This window comes from Loxodonta africana, chromosome 5, assembly GCF_030014295.1.
Source record: "Loxodonta africana isolate mLoxAfr1 chromosome 5, mLoxAfr1.hap2, whole genome shotgun sequence".
NCBI classification, from domain to species: Eukaryota; Metazoa; Chordata; class Mammalia; order Proboscidea; family Elephantidae; genus Loxodonta; species Loxodonta africana.
Window position 1 is genome coordinate 108,044,271 of NC_087346.1, and position 6,746 is coordinate 108,051,016.

Genomic DNA, 6,746 nt, shown 5'->3' on the forward strand with positions numbered 1-6,746 from the left:
TAACAACTATTGTAAGGTGGTGCAGGACCAGGCAGTGTTTCGTTCTGTTGTGCTTGGGGTTGCTATGAGTCAGAACAGACGCGACGGCACCTAACAACAACAACAACAGAGACATTATGAACAATTTGTACACAATTTCTAATGTATGTACCAAAATTCTAAAAACCCAGGTAGTTATAATTCTTTTCTAAATTCCAGTGACTGTCCAGCTTTAAATTTATAGACAAATTTTCATTAAGAGGATATCAAGTTCCAATTCTTTTCAAGTGTTGATAAGCTATTATATCATACCAAAAAACCAAATCAAATCTCTTGTTGTCGAGTCGATTCCGACTCATAGCAACCCTGTAGGACAGAGTAGAATTGCCCCACAGAGTTTCCAAGGAGTGCCTGATGGATTTGAACTGTGAACTTTCGGTTAGCAGCCGTAGCACTTAACCACTACACAACCAGGGTTTCCAATTATATCATAAAAACTCATAAGTCCCACCATTTCACGATTTACTATCACATACACAACACACTCAAATGTTCAATCTTTCACAGCACGTAATAAAGTTATTAGGAAAACTGGACTCTCATGGCCAAAGATGGTACAGAAGGCACACAGTTCTGAAAAGGAGAGCCATGATGAAGGAGTGGTTTTCTTGAAGCAACAATTCTACTAAAAATCAACGTGGAAATAGAAGTGATTTGAACTGTTCAAGACATATAAATCCATGATGGGGACTCCAAATTGTCACTAAGTATGCTTTGTGTTATGGGATATAAAAACACCCCCCCAACCAATGAAATGTTACCTTTACACCCAAGACAGTCAAAGCCTCACGCAATTCATCATCCCACTACTTTCTGGTTGTACCAAAAAATAACTCAATGAGAGGGATTGAGACAATGGTTGCAAGGATGGGCTCAAGCACAGCAAGGATTGTGAGGATGGCCCAGGACTGGAAAGTGTTTTGTTCTGTTGTACGTAGGGTGGCGAAGCATCTCAACGGCACCTAACAGCAATGACAACCTAAGAATAAACAGCCAGGAAATGATTTCACCTTTTTTAAAAGAAGCATTTGCACTTAAAAAATGGGAGGAGGTGGGATTTCCTCCTTAGAAATGTTTCTAGAGCTATTAAAAACCTTGCATTTACAAAATAGTTGATAAAAAATATTCTTCTGGATTATACAAGAAGGGAGGTATAGGAAGCCCTGGTAGTGCAGTGGTTAAGAGCTTGGCTGCTAACCAAAAGGTCAGCAGTTTGGATCCACAAGCCTCTCTTTGGTGCAGTTCTCTTCTGTCCTAGAAGGATGAGTCGGTACGGACTGGGCGGCAGCGTGTTGATTTGTTTGTTTTTTTTGGATAATGTGTGGTAGACAAATGCTGGTCAGACTTGGCTTCTTTCTCTCCTGCTTCAGCAGAGGCTGGACTCTTCTCCTTGCCAGGTTTTCCATTTTTAGCAGGGAAATCTTTAGTTTCTTTGTTAGCCACTTGAGCCTGTTTTGCCTTTGCTCCCCTTTTCCCTTCTGTTTACACTATTTTGTCTGAAGATTTATCCTTTCCTGCTGCCTTTTTTTTGGCTTCGTTTCAACTTTTGCAGGAGCAGGTTTAGCTGACAACCTCACCACTCTTCTCTTGGGCTCCTCCTTCACCGCCCCTTTGGCTGAGTGGACCCTCCTCTTGGGCATGTAGGTGCGTGCAGCGTGCCTGAGGGCCATTGTGCGCCCAGAGCTTTTGCGAACTTGGGCTGTCTAGCTGCTGCCGCTCCACTTGCCACCCCAGCTGCTGGGGACCACCTGTATACATTTATTTCTGTGTTTTCAAGTCTATTGCGTTGGTCTCACTGTCTTCCTACCTGTATGTATAAGATCAAAGAAAGCTTGGAAAATCCTTTAAATTTTAATCATCACGCACGTCTTGGGGGATAAATAAAAGGGTTTCCCTCACCCAAGCTTACACAAAGATGATTTTGTCACCTGAATCGGAGCTCACTGTCACATCAAGAAGTATCTTAGTTGCCTAGGGCTGCCATAACAAAATACCACAAAAAGGGTGGTTTTAAAGAATAGAAATTTATTATCTCATAGTTCTAGATGGTAGAAGACCATGTTCTGTTGATCAAGGTTTTGGCTGCGTGGATTCCTCCTGAGGGATTTGAGAGAGGAACTCTCTCCTAGCTTCTGGTGGCTGCTGACAATCCCTGGCATTCCTTTGATGCTTATAGATGTGAGAACAGGAGTTTGCCTGCCATTTTGGATAGGCAAAAGGCTCTGCGTGCCACCTTCTGTGATACAAGAACTAACTCCTTGTTTTTAACCTATCTCCTTATTTAGGTATGCTTCCTGTTTCTGGCCAGGTTGAGGAAAACAAGAACTAGATCTGGCCTGCCTGACCTGCACAGAACCATGGATCCTGCTCTCTGAGTGACCCCGGAACTCTTCTCCCACTGGACGGAACCAAACTTTAGTGGCCCAAGATTAGGGGAAGGCTTTCGGAAGCAAGAGGTCAGAGCCTAAGACCCTTTTGACAGATTCCCCCCCAGCCCTACCCCTTTTAGGACTGAGCAAGCACAGAAATGCTGGACTGCCCTAGAAGTACCTTTTCGGGCCAGACCGATAAGCAAGCTGGCCCCACCTCGAGGCATTCTTGAATATCCCAGATCAGATTTACTTCACCCATATAAATCCCTTGGGCTATTATTCTGGGAGCCATCTTGGTCATGCAAGCTCTGGTGTGCTCCTTTGCTTGGCCAACCAAATAAAACTCCTTGTTTTGCTTTCACCCTTTTTGTGTCTCTGCGATGGCGCAGTGCAGGCCTGGAACAGTCCATGTACACATGCTTGTGCCTCAGCTGGCACATGGCATCTGTCCTCACACTATGACTTTGTTTTAGTGTCTGTTCTCCGCTTTTATAAAGCAACACTTACAGGGTTTAGGATTAGGACCCATCCTACTCCAGCATGACCTCATTTAATTTAACTGATAACCAAAGAAAACCCTATTTCCAAACAAGGTCATGTTCACAGGTACAGGAGTTAGGACTTCACTGTGTCTTTTTGAGGGACACAATTCAATCCATAACCAGAAGTTATCATAAAGACAAAATTAATTTATTAAGGAACTTCAGCCTTATAACACTGCTTTTGTTTACCTTGCTTTTGAATTTCTCCAAATTTGAGTGTTTTTCTGATTAACATTAACTTAAATAAAAATTGTTTTAATTATTAAATATTTCAAACATAGAGAAAATAATATTTATCCACCATCTAATTTTAAAAGAGGTTTACATTTTGCCATCGTTGTCTCAGGAATTTTTTTCTAAATGGGTAAAATATTATGGACAAATCTAACTGAAACTTTCTCTTTCCCTTTCCTCCCTAGGGTTAGCAGTTCTACTTTTAATGATGTGTCATTGCCATGCATGAGTTTATACTCTGACTATATATGTACATATGACAATGTGTACCATATATTGCTTTAAGCATGTAAAATTATATCAAATGGTGTCATACTGAATGTATCCTACTGAGATTTACTTTTATTTTTACTTAGTATAATACTTTTGAAATTTATGTGTTTAAACATAACATATAATTCACTTGTTTTAACTACTATGTGGAAGTCATTGTATGAATAAACCACATACTGTTTATTCATTTGTAAACTGGTAGATAATTAAACTGTTTTTCTTTCATTTATATTTGTTGCTGCCTCCAAAAGTGATAAAATGAAAAATTTAACTATTTTCACTGAATAATTTCCATAGAAATTGTCAAATGGGAGCCTAATTTACTGTGTAAACTTTCCCAAAAACACAAAAAAATATTATTTTAAAAAAGTGATGTAATACACCTTCTTATACGTACATCCTTATACACATACGGACAAGTTTCTCTGAACTAAAAAAACCTACAAGTGGAATTGCTGAGTCATTGTGTAAGGGTCTTTTAAATTTGAGTAGATATTGCCTAATTGCTTTCCAAATGGTTGCACCTATTTATATTCCTATGAGTGACTTGGAAACCCTGGTGGCGTAGTGGTTAAGAGCTATGGCTGCTGCTAACTAAAAGGTCGGTAGTTCGAATCCACCAGGGGCCCTTGGAAACCCTATGGGGGCAGTTCTACTCTGTCCTTTAGGGTTCGTTATGAGTCAGAATTGACTTAATGACAATGGGTCAATGGGTATCAGCAACTCATGTCTTAGCCTACACTGAGGGTTATAAAATTTGCTACTCTGATTCCAATTGGAAGGATGTTGTAAAAATGGCATGGGGTGACATCAGACCTCCTGTACTTCATAAGAGTAAAGAAGAATCAAGATCAACAGCCCAAGAGCTGATTTCAGTGAAGTGGAGGTCAGAAATACCTCCTGTCTCCAACCTTTTTTTACCAGTTCTGACACCAACCCTCCCTCCCATGGTACTCTTTACTTCTCTGCTGGGTTTGATAATTTGTTGCAATGGCCACACAGAACTCACAGACCATGCTCACAGTTATGGGTTTTTATTGCAGAAGTAACAGGTTACAATTCAGGTTCATGAACACTTAGGATGCAGTTAGTCCAACAGGACAGCTTCTCACCCTCTGTCACCAGGCTTGTGCTCGCGCTCTTGCTCTCTCCCTGGCTTGTCTCCTTTTAAGTCTAAAAGGATGACAAAATGGCCACTCCTCTAATTAGGGTTCCATGTACCTTATTACATGGTCCCACCCCACAAGGGTGCCATGCACCTGATTTACATTATTAGCAAGCTATCCAATCCCATTGGCGAGCCACAAACACCTCATAAGCATAGTCTCACCCAGTCATTTGGTGGGAGTTACAAAGACTACAGCTAGAAGGGCCATATTAAGTAATTCACTGCACTGCAGATGTCAACTATCTTGTTCTTATTGCTTAAATTTGTGTTTCCCTAATTACTAGCAGGCTGAGCTTCTGTTCATATTTGCTATTGAGTTTGCTTCCTCTGTAATATGCCTGCTTATATCCATTGTCCATTTTTAATGAGTTGTCATTGTCTCATTTATTTGTAAACATTCTTTATTCACTAAACCCATTACCATTGGGTCAATTTGAACTCATAGTGACCCTATAGGACAGAGTATAACTGCCCCATAGGGTTTCCAAGGCTGAAATCTTTATGGAAGCCGACTGCCACATCTTTCTCCCATGGAGTGGCTTGTGAATTTGAACCACTGACATTCTGGTTAGCAGCCAAGCACCTAACTACTGCACCACCAGGGCTCCTTTCTTTATTATGGATCCTAATTCCTTGTTCTTCTGTGCCTTGCAAACACTTTCACCCACCTGTAACTTGTTGCTTTTTTTAGAGACCTTTTGATAAACGATATTTAAAACTTAATGTAGCTAAAATTATTAACCGCATGATTTCATTTATTTTATGTCTTGTTTTCTTATAATTTAAATTTGGGATTAGAAAAAAGAGTTTTATTAATCTGCAGAAAACCTTAGAAATACCACAAGCTTTTCTTTTGGAGGCTTGTAGTATTATTTGTTTAGAGCTGGATAAGAATCAAAGATAATTCATTCCTAAGAGGATAAATTAATTCCCAAGCTAAAGCTTCAGGAGGCTCACATATTGTGAAGAATCAGAAATGTTTAATCTATATTGACATAGTCCACACTGACATAGCCCACCCATAGTGAGTTGGATATATTAAAGAGTAGGTAGGTAGAATGTGGCATCAAGTAAGTTATTTTGGCACAGTTAAGGAAACATTTTCAGTTGGTTCAGCCTGGAAGTTTTCTTCCCACCAAAAGTAAGAGGGGCAAAAACCTCTTCACTGACATGGAACACACAAACAGAACAGAGATGAGAGAGTATAATCCTTTCAAGACCCAATTATTTTCTCCTTTCAATTTTTTGTTGATACTGTGTGTTTTCACTAATGAAGGCCTTCTGATTAAAGGACCAATTCAGAATTTTTGTTATGAGTTATGGATTTTGATACTGGTTATCTGGGACCTGTGTGTCCCAGCTGATCCTGGATGATGTAAATCCTGCCGATATGAGTCAATGATAAAAATAGGTTTTCTTTTTCTTGAAAATTTGCAAAACATGAAGTAAACATGAAGGCATCTGGCAATGACTGTACATATATTTTATTCTAGTCTCCTTTTCTTATCCTTTTAATTTTTTCCATGAAACTTTTTCAAAACATGGTTCTTTCTTACTGTAAAAGCAGTACTCACAGACCAAATAAATAAAGCCAAGGGATTTTTTTAATCTCAGGAAAATTACCACTACAATGCATTCTTCATTACTGCAAAAGCGGTACTTACAGCCAAATAAATAAAACTAAGTGAATTTGAATCTCAGGAAAATTACCACTACTATGTATCCCTCATGGTAACAAAGGCAGTACTAACAGCGAAGAAGCAGAAACAGCTGCCCTGGAATGTTACAGAACTGTCACAGTGGTGCGTTCTACCTGCTACACGTGGAAGTAATGATTAGGCCCTAAGACTGAATGAAGGGTAAGATTAACTTATAGGAGCTCCGGTCTCTTGAAAATACCACTACAACGCATTATTCCTTATTATAAAGGCAGTATTTACTGTTCGCAAGCTAGAAAAGCAGGCAGGCAGTAATACCTGGAAATAATGAATGGTATCAAGGGGAAAATCGCCACTATGACTGAAGACTGGCAATAGTTTATTCTTGCAATAAGTACATTCTCATGAGGGCTTGGTAACTGGGAAACACGGTGAGGTTTATCTCACAGAGATAAAGGCA

The 6,746-nt window shown here is 39.7% G+C and overlaps 1 pseudogene; it reads right to left on the minus strand.

Moving 5' to 3' along the window:
• Window positions 1-1,046: 1,046 nt before the first annotated feature.
• Window positions 1,047-1,679, minus strand: LOC100668191 (non-histone chromosomal protein HMG-14-like; annotated as a pseudogene).
• Window positions 1,680-6,746: the final 5,067 nt, after the last annotated feature.